This window comes from Argopecten irradians, chromosome 4, assembly GCF_041381155.1.
Source record: "Argopecten irradians isolate NY chromosome 4, Ai_NY, whole genome shotgun sequence".
In the NCBI taxonomy this organism is placed as follows: Eukaryota; Metazoa; Mollusca; class Bivalvia; order Pectinida; family Pectinidae; genus Argopecten; species Argopecten irradians.
This window is the reverse complement of record NC_091137.1, coordinates 15,849,181-15,871,419: the sequence shown is the minus strand read 5'-3', so window position 1 is coordinate 15,871,419 and position 22,239 is coordinate 15,849,181. Positions and strand designations below refer to the sequence as shown.

Here is a 22,239-nt window from a genome sequence, read left to right as displayed (position 1 = left end):
GGAAATATGTAAGCGACCTCATTCTGGTGATTGTGACGTCACTGTTTGGCGGGACTGACTGATGTTTCATTCACTCCTACTAAAAGTAACGTCACTGGAATGTTCGGGATCAAATCATCAAGGGACAAGGTCCAGTAAGGGCCAATTTTGGCCCAACTTTAAATATGTTTATAATGAAGTTATCTAAATAGATGGTCATCTAAAGGGTTTAAAACGAAAACTGTCAATGAATTTGGGCATCTCGTTGCCTAGCAACGACCTTAGATACCAACATACCAAAATTAGTTGATTATCATCCGAAAAATGAGACTGATCATGTTATTTAAGGATTAACTTGAATAGATTTTTTATGTTATGGAGATATAACACAAAAATCTGAGTGTACTCTAAATAAGCCGCGAAGCGGTTTATGATGAGAGCACACTCTAATTTTTGTGTTATATCTCCATAACATAAAAAATCTATTCAAATTAATCCTTATAATTCAAATTACTAAAGATGATCTCTTCAATACTCAAAATTCATTCTGGGACTCTTTTGTCTATGAAATCATTACGCCGTCATCTCAGCCAATCAGAAGCAACGTCACAAACGGTGACGCCATTTTTTCCTTTATGGGCTGATAAAGTAAATTTTTAAACCAATGAAAATGATCGTAACAAGCAAAATTGAATTATTTGATTATATTATCAACAATTAATATCATATTTATTGAAAACAAGTCACAAACATAAAGTATCACTGCAAATGGTTTACTATTAACAGTATGAAATGCCATAACAACAAGTAACGGCCATAGCAACCAAATCAATCGTATAGCAACAGCATATTTATGGAATGTTTCTACACAATTCAGATGACTGAGTTAATTGAAACAAGGTAAATATTGACTTATTTCAGGTTGTCAATTTTCAAAAACAATTTAGATGTATCCCCAACATAGGATATGTGTTTTATATAATTAATTATAATTGGAAACATATCAGGAGTTATAGATAAAACAAAATATTTAGCTGACAAATATCTATACTGCGGATTCTGCAATCCCTGCAACGCTTTTGAAAACATTTCCTACTATTTCTTTCTTTTCATGGTTAATGGAAAATAATCAGCAAATGTAAAATGCATCTAATCTAAATTAACACAATATCAATAACTTTAAATCATTGTATCAACAATGGTTAAAGAGGGTTACCATAGTCAACAAGTTTTTTTATGTGAGAATCGAATGTCTAAAATACATGGTGTCAATAATCTATACAATATATCCTGTTGTTGAAACAAACATCATCGGTTTCACAAGGGGACGGCCTTTGTGGTTGCTGTAACTTCTCCTCTGGAACTTGAAATTGTTTGATTTTTGTATGTATATGTATGTTCCGTCGAGTACGAGTATTGCAGGAGACTGCACAAACTGCCAAACAGTTCTTGAGCCAATGGTCTAGTGTGTTCCTTAGTAATGGTATCTCTTGAAACATGAGAAAACCCAACATACAGGCATGAAATACAAACTCAATGCTGCTCTTGCAGATGAGATGGCTCGTCGTATTCCTTATTTCCTTATGTTTGAAATGTAGATGTTCTGTAGGTTTTGTTGTATGTTCTGTTGTGGTATTTTACATTTTTAGCAGATTTAACATTCTTTTTACATTTGTGTGAACATTTGCAATACAAAAATAACGAAACTATAAATAAACAAATGATAACTATTACAGAAACAATTGGTATAATGTATTGCTGTATACCCGAAAAATTACAATCAACAGGTTCTATAGATGAGAGTTCGGAAATTAATGATGTCATTGATAGTTTGTCGATATGTTAAAGGTGATTAGGTATGGTTAAAGTTGAATAGTTTGGAAATTTCTGATGAAAAGGTGTCCATAAAGAACTCATAGAAATATTAAGGTGTCTGTGTGTAGGAAAAGTAATATTCAGTGCATGAGTTGTAGAAGATTTTTGAAAAGAGGCCGCCAAAATTATATGATCGCTGGATGCGGAGCATGAATAAGGCACATGAATAACTATACTAGACAAAGTGTATTAATTGATATCCATTATCTAAATCTATACATAAAGGTAATTTTTCTAAATCTTTAACATTTCCATATAATGGTACATGTTAAATAAAGTCGACAGAAGTTGGTTTGACATACCGGATCTGAGCTTCACTAAAAGTAATGCTAGACATGTTCTACTTGTTCTGTTTTTTGTTGTCCGTATAGTGGTTACGTGATCACACAAATCTTCAAATTCAGTCTTTGACAGGCCAGTAAGATTGATATAATCACTATCATGGAGTGCATTGACACTGTCAAAGTCAATTCTAGTGTTTTCGTGTCGAATAGCTATATCGCGAATGTTACAAATCAATTCGACTATGTCAGTTCTATTAAAATGAGTTCTGTGTTTGTAACATTCAACTGAATATACCATTTCATTACCATAAAGCTTTATATTACTTGTTATTTTTTGTGTAAAATTAATTTCAATCGTTTAATACTTAAAATCAAATGAAATGCATTTTTTAAATACGAGTTACTTCCGCTACGCCAGCTGAAAATTGATGACGCGTTTTTCTCGACTGTGATTATAAACAAATGGAGAGGTTCGAAGGACCTAAAGACCATTCCTCACTCTACAATCAATTTATTGGCATAACTTTAAATTGATTATCTCAGAGAGAATGCAGAGATTCGATGCGATAAAATCGTTTTATATAGTTAGTTACTGGCATAGAGGGTGAGTAAGAAGTATAGGAGGCTCTGGCTACGCCCTCGCCTCCTATAAATCTTACTGACCCTCTATGCCTTTGTATCTCAGCCAGAATCCGGAGATGATCGTGGAGATTGCGCTTTAAAACTTTATGGATGTTCGTGTCGCTTTTGTTTCTGATGCTTTCAATATACAGCCAGTCTGGTTTCGTATTGAGGTAGGCCTAACTTACTGTGCACTTCCTAGAAGGTTCGATATTAATGCTGATTTATGAATGATTCAGTACGTATATCTGCAGGTTCCATATACAGGGATATTTGCAATGAAATACATAGGCCGGGATCTAGGGGGGGGGTCCACGTGCACTCCCCCCCCCACACAACTTAACGAACCAATGTTTTTCTGAAGCCTTATGACCCACTGATAACGAAATCGAGAGGTAACATTGTAGAAACTGGGATGAACTTCCGGTTATGACGTCATCAAGATGGCCGCCATCTCGAATTTCACAAAGATTGAAAAATAGTCATAACATTGACATTTTTCAACCGAAGAAGACAAATGAGGCATCAAAATGACCACAATAGAACAACAAATACATATCAGGACCAAATAATAGGGTATCAAATTTAAACTGAAGAAAGCATTTGTTTCCGTTAATTAACACGACACTTTCCGAAATTTGTTTCTTTTAGAAATAGCGCATCCACTGTTAACTTTATTTTTCTGTGTATAATGTAAGGAAATGTCAGATGGTTACAGCAGTATCACATATCTCTTTCAATAGTTCTTAATGATAAGCATAATCGTTGTGCGTGCTTTCTCGCCAGAGTGTCGATGAGCTGATGTGACATCACATTACCGGTTTATCATCGTTCATCATTCTAACTTGTCAACCGTCCAGAGGTAACATCAATAACATCGGGTTCGCGGATGTGGGAGCTCATCCTGTTTTCAACCTAGTGATTCACATATCGTATATGATGTTCCAGACCTCTCCGGTAGGATGGAAAAGACACCAGAGCCACATTCTGCGAAGGGTTGAGTTGCTTTTCCTTAATTCGTATGAAGCACAATTCCTCATTCTTGTGAACCCTCAGTGACCATAGATGGCACATGTGAATTCTTTGAGGTCATAAATGAGGTTTACAGTGAAGTTCCTCTCTTTGCCAAGTCTGTAGAGCACTGTAGAAAAAATTTTTTTCTGGAGAGTCTTCAATGGTGTATCCACGCATACACCAGATGCGATACAACCAGTACCTTCAAGGGACTGGGGAAAGTCTGACCAATGAAATTTTTAACATTTATGACCTCATTAAAGACCCCGAGGATATCACCTGTGCCATCTATAGTCGCACGAGTGTCCACAAGGTTGATGAATGGTGCTTGAATCATTCCACCATTCGAAGAATCTGGATCTGGTGTAATTTCCTGAGAGGTCTGAAACAGCATATACAATATGTTAGAATCTGAAGGAGATCCCACATCCCTGGACCTGTGGTTCCTGATATAAACTCTGACCATGGATGGGTCATGAAAGATAAGAGGCTAGAACACCACTGGTAATGTAGTGTCACATTAGCTCATCGACATCGAAGACGACGCTCTGGCTTTCGACGAATTGGATACTGTTATCTCGATTACTCTGATCCGGACTGCATGTACCAGCTACCAGACATGCCGAGTCACGTCAGAGGATAGTGCAGTGAGGCGGGAAAGCACACACAATGATAATGGTTATAATTGAGAACCAGTGAAAGAAATATGTGACATTGTGGTAACCATCTGACATTTTGCTTATACTATGCATAGGAAATAAACTAAACTGTGGCTTGTCCTACCTAGATATTTTGTCAACTTTACATTCATGTTTCCTACTTATAAATCACCAATAGTCAAACTTATTTGAGGAACTTATAATACACCAGGAAACTGTAGTGTCAGCGGTTTGGAGTTAGAAAAATAGCATATACCCAGTATACGCACCCGGTGATGTTTTGTAAACTTAATGATGGTATAACAATAATTCTTTTTTGTATCTCTATATATTTTTATTGTTTTACTGAGTGATTAGAGGTCAAATAACTGTTTACGAATAATAGTTTGTTGTTGGTAAACATTTTTGCTGCGTCAAGCCAAATATGAAAAATTTGCTAAAAAATTATCATTTTTGAGCTTAAAATCCTATTTTTTCATTTCCTACCTAGAAATCACTACATATATTGAATTATGTGGTCCCGATATGAATTTGTTGTTCTATTATGATCATTTTGATACCTTATTTGTCTACTTCGGTTGAAAAATATTAATGTTATGACTATTTTTCAATTGTTAGTGAAATTCGAGATGGCAGCCATCTTGATGACGTCATAACCAGAGCTTATACAATGTTAACATTGTTTTTTTGTTGTTGTTATTGTTTTTACTGATTGATAAGAGGTCAAATAACTGATTAGAAATAATAGTTTGCTGTTGGCAAACATTTTTGCTGTGTCAAGCCAAATATGAAAAAATTTGCTAAAAAATTACCATTTTTTGAGCTTAAAATCCGATTGCCCCCGATTTTTTCATTTCCTGCGTAGAAATAACTTCATATATTGGATTATATGGTTCTGATATGTATTTGTTGTTCTATTGTGGTCTTTTTGATGCCTCATTTGTCTTCTTCGGTTGAAAAATGTCAATGTTATGACTATTTTTCAATCTTTAGTGAAATTCGAGATGGCGGCCATCTTGATGACGTCATAACCGGAAGTTCATCCCAGTTTATACAATGTTACCTCTCGATTTCGTTATCAGTGGGTCATAAGGCTTCAGAAAAACATTGTTTCGTTAAGTTGTGGGTGGGGGGGGGGGGGGCACGTGGACCCCCCCCCCCCCCCCCCCCCCAGATCCCGGCCTAACATCGATAAATATTTTAAAAGTGGCGATTGTTTGTATCCTTCGCCAGCATGATTCAAGTTTGATTTCAGATTCTTTACAATACGAATAAGAAATAAAGACCTAATGAAACAAACTAATGTTCCTCGATGCGATAAATTCGTTATAATAGTAGGTTACTGACCCCTACAAAGGCACAGAGGGCCAGTTAGAAGTATAGGATGCTCGGGCTACGCCCTCGCCCCCTAAATATCTTACTGACCCATGCCACTATACCTTTAACTAATAATGTACAAAGTACAAATCACACCTACCCGCTGTACAGAACTAACTATATCTTACAACATATATTTAATTAAGATTGAAACATATGTTAAATAAAAGCTCAGAGTCAGGGTCTGTCGACTCTTTTATATATATTTAACAGAAAAAAGATCAGGACAGACAAATGGTTTCCGATTAAATAACTACAACAATAACTCAATCGGAAATTAATTGTCCGCTATGCATGGTATTCATATCATATATACACCCGATACCAATTAATTTAAACTGTTGTTATTGTTCTTAGTACAATCCTTTACTACAACGACACAGATGGTGACTCAACAAATATATTTTAAATGTAGGACCAAAATATCTCAATTTACAGTACGCATATTGAGTACTTTGTGTACATAGTGAGTACTTGAGAATATATTCTTATTCTGTAGAGAAAAAAAACGTATTCTATGTACAATGTAGTTTGAAAAAATATAATAAAATGACCTACATATTAACATGTTTTACGTGAGTTCGTAAAAGGTTTATAACGCGAGATAGTAGGTTTTACATGAAAAAAGTCTTTTCACACGCTGAAGTTGGTACCGAGTTCCCAGTTCCGTTTAAGCTAAATGAAACTCTGAACCAGTTTCGAGTTCCGTTTAATTAAAACGGAACTCGGAGTTCCGTTTAAGGATTTTGTTTTTAAAATAAGATTAAAGAAATTCAGTTCATGTGACTGAAATATATTACAAATGTTGTCTGTTGTGTTTTGCGATGGATGATTTGTGATATAGTCAGTTTAAATATGTTTTCAATTAAATCCCCATTTTCGAGTTTTGTTTAAGAAAATTTTTATTCATTTTAGATAAAGTCTGTCATTATGCTTTAGACATATGAGAAATGTTGCCTGTTATCTTTTTTTTCTATTGGTTACTAGTGATGAATCCATTTTAATTTAGTTTTCGATCAACTCCCATTCCCGAGTTCCGTTTAAGTTAAACGGAACTCGGAACCAGACCCGAGTGCGATCCGTTTAAGCATTAACGGAACTCAGAATGAGACCCGAGTTCGATCCGTATAAGCATAAACGGAACTCGGAACCAGACCCGACTTCCGTTTAACCTCAGGCTTGTATTACTGAGCGGGGTCTGTTTATTATTATTTCTACTTATGATCAGTTGTTTAATTACAAATGTCATAAATTAATCGTAATGGAAGCATTTAGCAACAAATAAAAAAATAGAAATCTCTAAAACGTAGAGTTCTAAAAAGAAGAAGACACCAAGAGTTCGGTTCAAGCTCATACGGAACTAGGAACCAAACCCGAGTTCCGGGTAACCCCATACGTGCATAGACATTATTAAAGCTCACCTGATCCGAAGGACTGGTGAGCTAATGTCATGGCGCGGCCTCCAGTTCCCGTCGTCCGTCCTTCGTCCGTCAACTTTTTTGCGAGTTGAGTCCTAGGAGACTGCGGTATGTTCCTGTCGTGTCTAGATCTTCTGGTATATTGGAACTGTTGTCCAAGTAACAAACATATCCGGTCACATAATGCCGACAACAGGCGAACCATTATAGAAAAATATCCGAATGAGTTATTCTATTATAACTAATGGATGCAGTGTTCTATTTAAAGTTACATTCATTGCAAAGACAGATAATGGTACTTTTCTTTGAGCTAGATGACCCCGGAAATCGACTATAACGCAACCGAGTCCGCCCGCGTAGTACGTTCAGCTTACTATTGGAAATATCTAATCCACTGACACATACACTCATGTATACCTACTATGTTCATGCACAAAATAAAATTATATATTAATACCACACATGATTATGTTAATGCTGGACTGATGAGAAACATACAACTAGTATAGTTACCAAGCTGTAATCGTGGACTTAATCAGATGTTATATAAGTTTTATCTATATATATTGCAGTTATACAGGTCACCTATTATTATCGGCCGTGGTTGTTTCTAAACATTTAGATGTAGCCTAGTAGCAGTAGTAGTAGTTGTATTTTGTTGTGAACTATGGATATGGGTGTCGGGTATTCCCACGTACTCCTTATATTTTTTAAACTTTGCAAGCTTTAAATTAGATTACAATACAGTGAGCACATGTATTCAGATGTAGCAATTTACCCCTACATGTATTAATTGAGAAACTGAGATTGGTGATGGGTTACCCACCTACATTCACATATAATACTCATGTGTATATACATCCTCATGGGTAGACTTAGAGACAACGGATTTATTAGAAGGATACAAGGTATATGTACATGTATATGTTAATACAAGCATAAATTCATATTCAAATTCATTTTATTTTCCTTTTTAGCCCACCATCACCAGTTGGTTGGCTATCCAAATCGCGTTTCGTCCGTGTTCAGTAGTCCGTCCGTCCGTTAACAATTCTTGATCAACAAGATGGCCACCAGCTGGCAGCCATCTTAAATTTTGATAGTTAACGTTTGTTATCGCTATTTCTCAGTGTGCTGAAGGGATCTTACTCAAATTTCATATGTAAGTTCCTCTAGGGCCCTAGTTATGCATATTGCATTTTGGACGAATCGGTCAACGAGATAGCCGCCAGGCAGCCATCTTGGAGATTGGTAGTTTGTTATCGATATTTCCCAGAAAGGTTTAAAGGGATCATTCTCAAATTTCATATGTAGGTTCCCTTAGGGCCCTAGTTGTGCATTTTACTTTTTTGGACCAATCGGTCAACAAGATGGCCACCAGGCAGTCATCTTGGATTTTTATATTCAAAGCTTGTTATCACTATTTCTCAAAAAGTACTGAAGGGATCATTCTCAAATTTCATATGTAGGTTCCCCTAGGGCCCTAGTTATGCATATTGCATTTGGGACCAATCGGTGAACAAGATGGTCGCCAGACAGCCATTGTTTATTTTGATAGTTAATAGTTTGTTTTCATAATTTCTCAGAAAGTTCTGAAGAGATCTCTCTCAAATTTCATATGTAGGTTCCCATACGGCCCTAGTTGTGCATATTGCATTTCGGGACTGATCGGTCAACAAGATGGTAACCAGGCCGCCATCTTGAATTTTGACAACTGAAGTTTGTTACCGCTATTTATCAGAAAGTAATTAAGTGATCTGTCTGAAATTCCATGTGCAGGTTTCCCTAGGGGTCTAGTTGTGCATATTGCATTTTGGGACCGATCGGTCAACAAGATGGCCTACAGGTAGCCATCTTGGATTTTAACTATTGAAGTCTGTTAGTGTTATATATCTCAGAAAGTACTGAAAGGATCTTTCTCAAATTTCATATGTAGTAAAGTGTATCCAGCAGTAAAAGTTTGAAAAGCAGAGAAAAGATCCTAAGATCCTCTGGGATATATTATTCATTATGAATACACAGATAAAACATATTTTCAATATTATATACAATCATTATTATTTGAAAAATGTATACAGTAGTTGTTTATATGAATAACATAAGCTAAGGAGAACACATAATATTGTTAGTTATCCTAATAAAAGTACACAATTTCTTCAGTGTTTTTACGTTAGTAGAATTAATAAGTTCATTAAACTTTATATCACTTATTGTAGCCAATATATCGATCAATATACACAGTTCTTTTGGCGGATAAGGTACTTCATTAAATACATTCATCGCCAATTTGCTGACTATTTGTCGATATAGTATACAGTACAATATGTTGCCATCGGCCTGTTTCAACAATAAATTTATGGTTGGTTGTACGAAATTTGCATAATGTTATTCTTTCTTTATCTTCTAAAATATCTGAATATTTTTTTAAATTATATTTTTAAAAATTCCATAACATATAGATTTAGAGGAGTTATTCACATCACTCTCCCAGTTCTGTAAGCACTGGTCATGTAATCTTAATTTTGTCAATATGTTTTAACCATAAAGGATCATAATCAGAATTAAATTGATTGTTCCGCAAGTAGCTCATCCCGCACTTGTTAAGGATAGAGTTTACAAAACATTATATAACAGGCTTATCTTCAAAGTGGTGAATGTAACAAAGACGTCTGTATAAAATGACATTAAAATTACTACTTTTAGAATGGGTCAACTGTGACCAGTATGAAATTAATCTAGTGTTCACTGAAATTTCAAGTGGGGTAATACCCAGCTTCCCGTATACCATACAATTAGGAGTAGTGGCTTTTAATACAAATAATAATTTGCAAAATTTTAAATGTACACGTTCAATTACTTTGAGATCAGTAAAACCCCATACTTCACAACCATACAACAAAATTGGTTTAACAATTGTGTCGAACAGATCATATATACACTGGCCTGATAATTTGTGTCGTCTATGTTTCTTGATAACATCGTACATGGCAATTGAGGCATGTTTAATAATGTATTTCTATTGCTTCCTTAAATAAACGACTGAAAATCGCACCTAAATAAGTTAAATTATCCACACACTCTATCACTTCATTATTTAAAGATGCTGCAACGCCGACGGACCATAAACGATATTCATCATTTGAACTATAATTGATGTTTAATCGTGTATATGTATGTCTAATTAACACAAAAACAATACAACATGATTTATTTTGCTTTTAGTGCATGCGCAATTAGTAGTTCATTCCATATAGGATATAGTGCCACAGATTTTTTCGGGATGCAAAAAATTGTTGTGATATTTTTCTCTTGAAGTGAAACGAGAAGCTCAAACTTTTCAATAGTTCTAATGGTGTAAAGTAAGTAACATATGTAACTGAAGTAAAATAAGAAGCTCAAACTTTCCAATGGTGGTAATGGTGTAAAGTAAGTAACATATGTAACTGAAGTAAAATAAGAAGCTCAAACTTTCCAATGGTGGTAATGGTGTAAAGTAAGTAACATATGTAACTGAAGAAAAATAAGAAGCTCAAACTTTCCAATGGTGGTAATGGTGTAAAGTAAGTAACATATGTAACTGAAGAAAAATAAGAAGCTAAAACTTTCCAATGGTGGTAATGGTGTAAAGTAAGTAACATATGTAACTGAAGAAAAATAAAAAGCTCAACTCTATTATGTTATTTCTACATCCCTTACTAAAAACCATACATTTAGTTTTTTCTATGTTAACTTTCAATTTCCACTGTTTACAATATTCATTAAAAACATTCAACTGCAGTTGCAGATCATCTGGTCAGTCTGAGAGTATCAAGGCATCGTCAGCATAAAGCAATAAATAATTTTAAATAAATATTCAAATCATTTGTTACTTGGTGCTAATATTATTTAGACCATTAACATTATTTTGGGCCATAAATTCCTCTAGATCGATGATAGATAGATAGATATTCTTTATTTCCTCATTTTTATGAGATTACAACAGCAAGGAATAAAGAAAAAAAATGCAGTGTAGAACCAGTTCATGTGAAATACTTGAACGTTGATATTTACAAGTTCGAGCAACGTTGCTACGTTATGTCAGGTTTAGAGATTGTTCATATTCTAGTTGTTTCTCAGATTCGTCACTGTCTTTAATAAATATTCATCAATTTTTGCATACATTTTTTGGTATCAATTTTGAGATGTATTTCATCATTTCTAGCCCGTGGCTTATAGCTGTACTTCTGTAGAGATCTTCCACAGTGGATGTGTATCCAGCTTAGTATGTATGCTAGCAAAATTGTGTAGACTTTCTCTAGCAGCCAAAGATTCTCTCCATTTCTCCTCCTCGCGATTTTGTACTATCCCTTTTATGAACTGTTTCCATCGTCCCTTTGAAGGAATATCGTAGGCAGGGTTGTTCAATCCAATTGATTTTGTTTGTCGTATATATTTTCATTTTTCAGTCTGACATCAAATAATTTCGTCCATAGAAAGACGTCATCCCCTGTATAAAGCTTATTCCAGAAGAAGAGCTTGTACTTCTGAATTTCTGCATTTAACTCGCTAAGTCCTAACAAGAAGCCCAGAGGGCCTGTATCGCTCACCTGGTTTTTTGTTAGTAATTATCACAAGACTCTGACAATTAGAAAAATAAGCAAAATTGACTCCCAAACTTTAATTTTGAATCACAACCATACAATGATGCTATTGATACCATACAAATATGCTATCCAATACATAGGTTCAGAGACAAAGTAATTTATATGAAAGTAGTAGCCTAATTGACCTTTTTGACCTCGCATCTATTGTCGTCTAAGGCCCCGGGGGTCAGCCCTCTCATTTGTACAATTTCAAATCCCAACCCTATAAGGATGCTACCATTGCATTATAAGTGCTCTTCCATTCTTAGTTGCAGAGAAGAAGTCTTTTATATGGAAATAGCTAAATTAACCCCTTTTGACCCCACCCTTCAGGCCCCCGGGGGGTCAGCCCCATCATTTGCAAAATTTTTAATCTCCATCCTATATGGATTTAACCATTGTATTATGAGTGTAATCCCATGTTAAGTTGCAGAGAAAAAGTCATTTATATGGAAATTGACCACTTTTGACCCCGCCCCTCAGGCCCCGGGGGTCAGCCCTATCATTTGCACAATTTGGAATCCCCACCCTATAAGGGTGCTACCATTGCATTATGGGTGCTATACCACGCTTAGTTGCAGAGAAGAAGTCATTTATATGGAAATAGCCAAATTGACCCCTTTTGACCCCGCCCCTCAGGCCCCTGGGGGGTCAGCCCTATCATTTGCACAATTTTGAATCCCCGCACTATAAGGATGCTACCATTGTATTATGGGTGCTATACCATGCTTAGTTTCAGAGAAGAAGTTGTTTATATGGAAATAGCCAAATTGGCCCCTTTTGACCCCGCCCCTAAGGCCCTCGGGGGGGGGGTCAGCCCCATCATTTGCACAATTTGGAATCCCCACCCTATAAGGATGCTACCATTGCATTATGGGTGCTATACCATGCTTAGTTGCAGAGAAGTCATTTATATGGAAATAGCCAAATTGACCCCTTTTGACCCCGCCCCTAAGGCCCTCGGGGGGGGGGTCAGCCCCATCATTTGCACAATTTGGAATCCCCACCCTATAAGGATGCTACCATTGCATTATGGGTGCTATGCCATGCTTAGTTTCAGAGAAGAAGTCATTTATATGGAAATAGCCAAATTGACCCCGCCCCGCCCCTCAGGCCCCCGGGGGGTCAGCCCCATCATTTGCACAATTTTGAATCCCCACCCTATAAGGATGCTACCATTGCATTATGGGTGCTATACCATGCTTAGTTTCAGAGAAGAAGTCATTTATATGGAAATAGCCAAATTGGCCCCTTTGACCCCGCCCCTCAGGCCCCCGGGAGGTCAGCCCTACCATTTGTACAATTTTGAATCCCCACCCTATAAGGATGCTACCATTGCATTATGGGTGCTATCCCATGCTTGGTTTCAGAGAAGAAGTCGTTTATATGGAAATAGCCAAATTGACCCCTTTTGACCCCGCCCCTCAGGCCCCCCGGGGGTCAGCCCCATCATTTGTACAATTTTGAATCCCCACCCTATAACGATACTACCATTGCATTATGAGTGCTATCTCTTGCTTAGGTTCAGAGAAGAACTCGTTTTTATGGAAATAGCCAAATTGACCCCTTTTGGCCCCGCCCCTCAGGCCCCCGGGGGATCACCCCCATCATTTGTACAATTTTCAGTTAGTAGCTCATAAGGATAATACCAGTCAAATTTTGTTGAAATCCGACCAGCGGTTATGGAGAAGAAGTCGATTGTTGACGGACGACGGACAACGGACGACGGACGCCGGACGACGGACGACTGACGCCGAACGCTGCGGTATCCCATAAGCTCACCTCGGTCCTTCGGACCAGGTGAGCTAATAATGATATAGTTACAGCTTTCGGAGAGCGGGTGTCGAATCCTTGTATTCTGCGTGCTGCTGGACGCTGAAATATTTCCATATCGTTTAACGTGGTGTTGGAAAAATTACTCCACAGTTCACATCCGAATAAGAGAGATGGTAAAATCACTTTTTTCCTAATTGAAACACTTGAGATAGGGTTCATTCCATTTTTGTGAACTCCTATCGAAATGAAGCTGTTCAATTTCCTCCTATACTTGGCAGTCGACTCCTGCATAGCGAGGTCGCTTTTGAGGTTTTCGTTGAAAGTAATGCCCACGTATATTTTTGACCTTTCAATAGAAAGTTGTTCTTCACCAAGTGATACTTTACATTTTCCTAAATCGACTCTTCTTCTCTCTGTACGAAATAATACTGCTGCACTTTTAGTAGAATTGTAGTTGAGCCTCCATTTCCGTGAGTAGTTGTATACGATATCGAGGAGTCGTTGCAGTGTGGTATTGCTTCCAGATATGACACAAGTATCGTCCGCAAGAAGTATACATGGAATATGTATATTTCCCACAACTTTCCATTTCGAGAGACGTCCAATTCATGCGCTAAGCTGTCAATCATGACGAGAAACACCCAGGCAGATATGATGCGGCCTTGACCGACGCCTTGTTTGACGTAGTAGGTTTCCGACATTTTCCCGCCATATAGTACCATATACACTGGTAGCCCTATTCTGTTAATTTTCGATCTCAAACTGTTATTTTAATCATATTAGTTATTATTTAAATATTTACGTTGGTTATATATAGTTATTTTTACTAATAGCATGTGACTATTTTCTAGCACACGTTATATTTTTGCTACTGAGTTATCTTTATCTTTGCATGCGTTAGTCTTATATAAATGATGTTAGATTCAGTGGCTGATGTTATTATTTATTGTGCATGGTTATTATTTTAATTTACCTTGTTATTGCTAGCATATTACGTGATTTTTATGTGGAACTTTGTTAGGATCAACAGAACATGTAATTATTTGCGTGACCACGTTACGATTAAGTTGAAAACGTTATTTTTCGTGAAAGCGGTTTTTTTTTCCATGCAAATACCACTTCTCCATTGTTCTCAGTAACCACCTACGGCGATAGCGCAGTGAGCCGGCGGGCGAGCTCATCACCGACCCATGACAAGAGCACGGCTCGCAATATAAGTCGACTATATTGATACCGCAGCGCATGTGCTGTGCGATCTGTGCAACACAACATGGAATACATGTATATAGTTTTCAGTTACTATATTTACCAAACTTTACTCCGGAGTTTGCATTTACTGTTTAAATATTGAAAATTCTTTTCCATTTCTACATCGTCTTTGTAATGATTCGGTCATATCTTCACTACTAGTATACTGATGTTATAATTTGACACGTACCTGTTCTTTGATGATTGGTTTGACGTCACAAATAGCGTAAAACAAGGCTGTAATATTTCGCCGACAATTTTTACGATTTATATAAACGACCTGGCTGCCGAAATAGCCTTCAATATCTCTATTTTATTTTACGCAAATGGTATTGAACGAGACTTCATTATCAGCTATGACAACTAGTGCATATCTAACTTTCATTTTATTTGTGGTTATCTGCTAATCGACATTACCGACAAATACAAATATCTTGGATTATGATTTACCGAATTTCTGAATATGGAAATGCCCGCACGAGAACTAGCAAAATCTACCGTCGTGTTATGCACGAGAACTAGCAAAATATTCTATTCATATATACCGTTTCGTCCAGTTTGTTACAAATGCAACCAAAGTCGTCACAAGAGGCGATCTAGAATGGAGATTTTTAATGTGAAACAAAAAATAGAGGTGTGTAGGCTGTGGCTAACGACTCAAAAAATCATCAGTGGTCAAAAGGGAAATGGAGAAGCTGGGAATGTCGGGTAGACAAATTACTTACCGAACGATCGTTGATCGACTTTTATGTACCTATTCCTAATGTTAAACAGTGCCTTCTAAAAGCCATGTATGTACATGTATCTATCCGGGAAGATGCAGCCGACTGATATCGACGACTATGGAATGACATTGCCCAAACAAATGGAAATAAATATATAAAGTATCCTACTATTAGCAAAATTTCGTTGTGGTAACCTAAGCTAAAAGTCGAAACATTTAATTACAGGATCATCTGTGTACTCTATATATGCTCATCTAAATAGTGTTGAGGAGGAAACTCACTTGATCTCATGTACAGTTTTAATTCATTTACCTGTCTCAGTGTGACAGTGATTTTTTTTTTTCTTCAAATTAGTGTCTCGTAAGCCAATATGGTTGGCAGATTCCAGATTTTTTTTTGGTCCTCCAAGGATATTGATTTGAACCGTTTTTGTGGCTGTTGATCATGGTTTGTTGTTTTCTGCATTGATTAGTTAAAAAAATAAGCTACTATACTTATAGATGCTAGATCTACTAAAGTTTTTAGATTCTTCTTTTTTCTCGTTCAGGTCAATACCGGTGTCTTCTTTAATTACTGTAGGCTTTGTGATCGAGATATTTACCTCTGAATTAGAGTCCTGATTAACTGTCACTACTGGGGATGTGTTCAAACTTTCCCGTGGGGGAGTGGTCGGGTCTTCAGTGTTAGGTTTCTGTAACGTTACCAGAGCATTAGGAACCTAGTAATTGTCAAATTGATAAAGAAACTGTCGGAATTTTTTTTTTTTTTTTTTTTTATAAATTAATTTTTTTTTTTCAATTATTCCTTGAATATGATATCGGAGTGTAGTTATTTACCTCTTGAATAATTTCCAAAATAATAGGTACTGTCTCAATCTCAGCCATTTGTGGTTGGTCGGGTACAATTTCCCCTGGGGCAGGGGATGTCTGGTCAGTTGAGTTGATGGACTCCTGGTCATTCATTGCTTCAATTTGAGTTTCGGGAACACTTGTCAACATGTTAAAAATTTCTAAATCGTCGTCCAACGAAAATTCCATTACATCGGGGGGTATATAGAAAGAACCGTACCCAATATTTACAAGTTCTTGAGGGGTAAGCTCTTCGTCCGACATGTTGAGCACAGCAGACGACGCAACGGGTGCTCGCATTCCGCACATAAATATGGCATAGCGGAGCTGTATGATATGGGAATTTATCTTAAAATTAATTGTTATTTTTTTAAATATTTTTATTATCATTTTGGGTGCTGCAATTTATCTTCTGATTTATCTCGCACCGACGTTATCTTGAACAAAGGGAAATAACTCCTACGATATTGGCGTATTGATATGTAACTAGCCATGGTGTGGTGTGTGAAGTCAATCTGATTAAAATCATATCTTTGATTATGCTCTGATACTCTACGCTCCAGTACGAATTAATATTTACAAAAGACTTAGTCTTTGATTCTTGTAACTTGCAACTATATAAATAATTATTTATAAGGATTTATAAGTGAGAAGGATTTGTCACTGGGTTTTGGACAAATAAGGTTTCATATTTGTGCATTGAACATTGGGCGATAACTGTTACAGCCTACTCATAATTGATTTTCCTTTGATATCCGCCAGCACAGCCTTTGATGTAGCTTGAGGGTACCAGGTTTATTGTCTTACTTTCTGAGACAGGCCGTCATGAGCTGTCATATTTTTTTAATGAAGATTTAAAACATTTCTTCTGGATCTTCCTTCCTTAAAACAAGGATTAGATATTGTGAAATATATCAAGCTTTACATTGGTGTTTCTTATGACTCAATAAGATAAGTATTTGACTAGAAAAATGGTTTATATTTCCGGTTCATAGGCCTCTGCTGTAGTGTAAAGAGACAATGACAAATCCTTTTCACTTATAAATACTTGATGTAATTGAACTTCATACTAAAATCTAACTGAAAATTACTATATTCTAAAAACCGGAATAACTTAATGAGAATAAACTTTGAAACATTTAAACTTATAAATAAAAAATTTAAAAATAAGAAATATGCACCTCCACTTCGCCGTGTAACGTGCTGTCAATGGGGGGAAAATGTATTTTCTTTATCTTTGTCACCCTTGTCTGAGAACTCCAAAGACTTTCTGGCAGCTTTTGACTGGTCCTTGACATTCCTGGTGTTAACTCTGCAACAGGTACACAAAATGACACAATACACACAGATTTAAAATATGTTTTACATCTGTTACATTACTCAATAAAAACAATTCAAACCATTGAAATGCATGCTGTGCAACATGTGGCTAGTCAAGGCTAATCTTTCTCAGCAAAATCTACATTTATGTAATCCATTCTTTATATATTCTGCAGACAAATCAGATATAATCATTGATAATAATCATAGCCAGTTCATGTCTAATACTGATGGATTCTCTAATATATATGTTATATATATATATATACTATTTTTTTTATTTGTAAAAAAATGACCATTCCAAAATCAACTTGTCATTTAATTTCTATCAGTTTTAGTATTTTAAAAACTGCTCGAGCATAGTCGGTGCTTCACACTAGGTTTATGTTAAATAATTATTTAACTAATGGTATAAAATACATATGTACTTACTATCGAGAACTGCAGTTTGATCGGCGCTGGTAGTATCAACAGTCTTTGGAAGTAGAAACCTGTGTTGTTCGTGTTGTGTTTGTAGAGGTATGCATACTTTTTTTATTACAACCAACTCTGACACAGTAGGGAAATTTTCAACTCCATTACGCTGTTTATTGGATGGTTGATATTGAAGTGGTGACCGTAATCCCCGTTTTACAGCGACTGTTTTACGTGGAGATGGCATTGTTAAAAATACATTCTCAACTCGCAACCTAGACTTCTCTAACTGACTTTTATTTCGGCAGCTTCCTTCGTATTAAATATACTTCTCGTCAGGATGTAAGCAATTTTCTCCGCCGTGTTTTGTTGTGACAGCGTTCATGTTTACATCATTTTACACTCGGAACGTTTCCGGCTCTGTTAATAATAGAGAATGCCCGAGGAGTTCCGATTGACATCTCGATTTTTGGCAGCGCGTCGCTGATTGGCTGTCCCAAAGGTCACCAGAACATGACCTCCTACCGGGTGTCCTCAGATCTTCGTACTGGATCGTAGAGTATCAGAGCGGAATCGAAGATATGATTTTAATCCCTCGAAATTATATATAAAAGTTTTATACGACCTATTTTGGAATACGCTGATATAGTATGGAACAATTGTACAATGTATCTCTCCAGTGAAATTGAAAAAAATACAGATCGAAGCACTTCACCGGTATGAGGAGAGGTACATCTCATTATAAACTATATTCTGAAACAAATATTGACTCTTTAATTAATAGAAGAAACAAACACTGTTTGACACGCAAATTCGTGAAGCGTTCCATATTTTTTTAAATAGATGCAAATTGTGGTTTAAATTATCTCATCTTGGAATTAGAGGAAACTTACTCAAAACTATTAAATCAATGTATAGCCAAGTAAAATCTTGTGTAACTGTAAATGGGATCGAGATGTTCAGATTTTTTGTAAACAATATGGGCCTCGCTCAAGGAGAAATTATGTCACCGATAATGTTTTCGTTGTATGTTAATGACTTTGAACACTATTTTATAGAACATGGAGTAAATGATTACCAATTTGGTGAGTTAAGCCTTTTTCTCATGATGTATGCTGATGATTTAGTTTTGTTTGCGGAATCTGCCAGAGATTTACAAAACATGCTGAACAGCCTACATAATTATTGTGAAACGTGGAATCTAACTGTGAATGTTGAAAAAACTATAATAATGGCTTTTAGAAAAAGTGGCAAGTTACGTAAAGAAGATTGTTGGTTTTATGATGACAAACAGTTGGAAGTTGTAGACCAATTTACGTATTTGGGAGTTGTTTTTAAATTTAATAATAAGTTTAATGCATTACAAAAAAAGTTGTCAGAACAAGGGCGAAAGGCTGTGTTTGCTTTGTTTTCAAAATGTAAATCTATGCAAATGAATTTTGTTACTCTTTTAAATTTATTTGATACATATGTTAACAGTGTATTAAGTTATGCATCGGAAGTCTGGGGTGGCTGTAAAGCTCCAGATATTGAAAAGATACAGCTTGTAATGGTTTATTTTGAACTTGGGCGTTTTCCTCTTTTTTACACCAGAAAGTATCGAATGATAAAATACTGGTTGAAAATTATAGATTCTAATAACTGTATTTTAAAAACTGCTTATAATGTTTTATTGAATTTACCAAAATCGAACAATGTATTTAATTGGGTAGAATGTGTTAAAGATATATTGTACAGTCATGGTTTTGGTGATGTTTGGGTAAACCAGCATAAAGTTGTTCCATCAAATATTTTACCAATAATCAGACAAAGAATTAATGATATAGCTTTTCAAGAGTTGTCATCTATATTAGAAAACTCTTCTAAGTGCTATTTATATCGTCACCTGGTGAATCAAGTTGTTTTACAAACTTATTTGACAAAGTATATTCCAAACAAAAAACCGTATTGTATTGACAAAAATAAGGTTATCGGCACATAACTTGTGCATTGAATCTGGACGTTTTTCAAATTTAGATAGAAGTGAGCGTGTTTGTAAGTTTTGTGACCCTCATCGTGATATTGAAGACGAATACCATTTTATTCTCATTTGTCCAATTTATCAAGATATTAGAAAGAAATTTATAAAAAGACATTATTGGGAAAAACCATCTGTATTTAAATTAACCAAACTTTTGAGTACTACAAATATAAAAGAATTAAATCTACTAAGTAAATATATTTATAATACAACTATTTTGAGAAAGTCATTAATGTAATGCTTTGTCCATTCTCCACTTATCCTGTATGTATGCTATATATAGCTAATTGTAGTTTGATATTATTCTTCGTAAAAAGCAAATAAGTTGTAAAACTTAATGCAAATAAAGAATTTGAATTTGAATTTAAATTTGACAGGTCACTAAACACCTTTATTACGTAATCTGGTTAGCCCACAGCTCATTAGTCTCGGTTGAGCACGCGTTTTAGTTACTGCAGTATACAGGTAACGCAGCACGACATTGGCTATTCGAATTTTGAAACCTCATATCTACTGTTTTGATTTGAAATAGACATCTTCAGTCTCATTTTTTCCCGTTTGACCCGTGCATGATTTATTTTTCAATTAAAGACACCAATGGATCAACTTGAGCGAAATATTAACAAGTCGTCGGATGAACTGTATTATTTGAAAGCTGAATGTATTTAGTCAAAAAATAAAAGGATCAAAAATATCACTCCTGCTAAATTATAAATATTTGTGATATTAAGGTTCTCAAAACTTGGTATATAGAATCAGAAATATATGTTTCTGGTAGAAATAAATCCGCCAAATCACGGTAGAATTAAATAACAAACAATTATGTACTTATATACTGATAATATATATTGTGCGGCCAAAAATTTTTTTTGATAATACGTCAGGATATTGCTTTTGATGAATGAAAAATTAAGTCCTACCCAACGAATCGCCTAACTTTTAGCGCTATCGGTTGGTTTTGGTCGTGATTTACGGGTAGTGTCGACTACGGTTCAGAGATAATGAGCTTGGTGGTCACGTGGTCTTGTGATGTCAGAGTAGTCCGCGGCTACACAAGGTAAGCCTAGTACTATACATGTATACAGCATATATACGTATACGTTAGATCTACAATTTGATTTTTTTCGAGTAAATGGTCATTCTAGCTTTATGATGTAGATATTTTCAGTTTCAAAACATTCCATTTACACCACTTCAAAAATTCAAACAAGCATATATTTAACTTTCGATTAGATAATCAGTCCAATTTGATAGCGATATCAAAATGATGTTCGGATCAGTCTGGACTGAGATTTAGATAGCATATGATGTAAATTTCAGTGTAATAAAAAAAAGTATAATGTAACACTATCTTTTTACGAGTAAAATCCCAAAATTTAGCATGAATATATCTAGAATCCGTGTTTTTATTTCATTCAAACTTCTGCTATAACGATGCAAACACGGCACAGTTTTTGAGTAAAAATAAAATGTGGACGGTTATCAGTTATGTGATATTGGAGTTACAGTACCGAACTTATACCGAAAATAATATGTATATCTATATTGTTGCCTTTGAAACTTTATCCATAACGTTTACTAAAAAGCAGAAATACATCAATGGTATTTCTGATGTATGTTCCTATATTACAGTTTAAGTATAGATTTAACTTTATTATTTCAAAATTATACTAAATACTTAAAATAGTATATTCATTGTCGACCGTTTTGTATATCATACCGAGATTTAATAGTATGATATATGAACATTTATCGTATAATCCAAAAAGTAACCACATACAGTGTTCAAATGAAAATTGAAATTACTCGTATACAGGCATTAAAAATAGATATGATATCTTGTATCTTTTTAAAAATATATTAAGTGGTATTCAAATAAGTATATTTAGTGTGATAATGTTGTAACCCTTCTTAGATGACTATACATGTACATTAAGATTCGAAACGGTGAAAATACATGCTTAGAATTGTTACTAAAACCTTAGAAATTACTGGAGATTGCTATATGCCACGATTCCGTAATTACAGTCTAGACTGGA

General features: G+C 35.5%; 1 protein-coding gene and 1 pseudogene across 3 annotated transcripts in view; one reads left to right on the top strand and one right to left on the bottom strand.

The window, feature by feature from the left end:
* The window catches only part of LOC138320744 (uncharacterized), a 41,835-nt gene that overhangs the window by 2,074 nt on the left and 17,522 nt on the right, over window positions 1–22,239 (top strand). The gene's annotated exons all lie outside the window — the stretch shown is intronic.
* Window positions 1,214–17,283, bottom strand: LOC138321999 (uncharacterized; annotated as a pseudogene).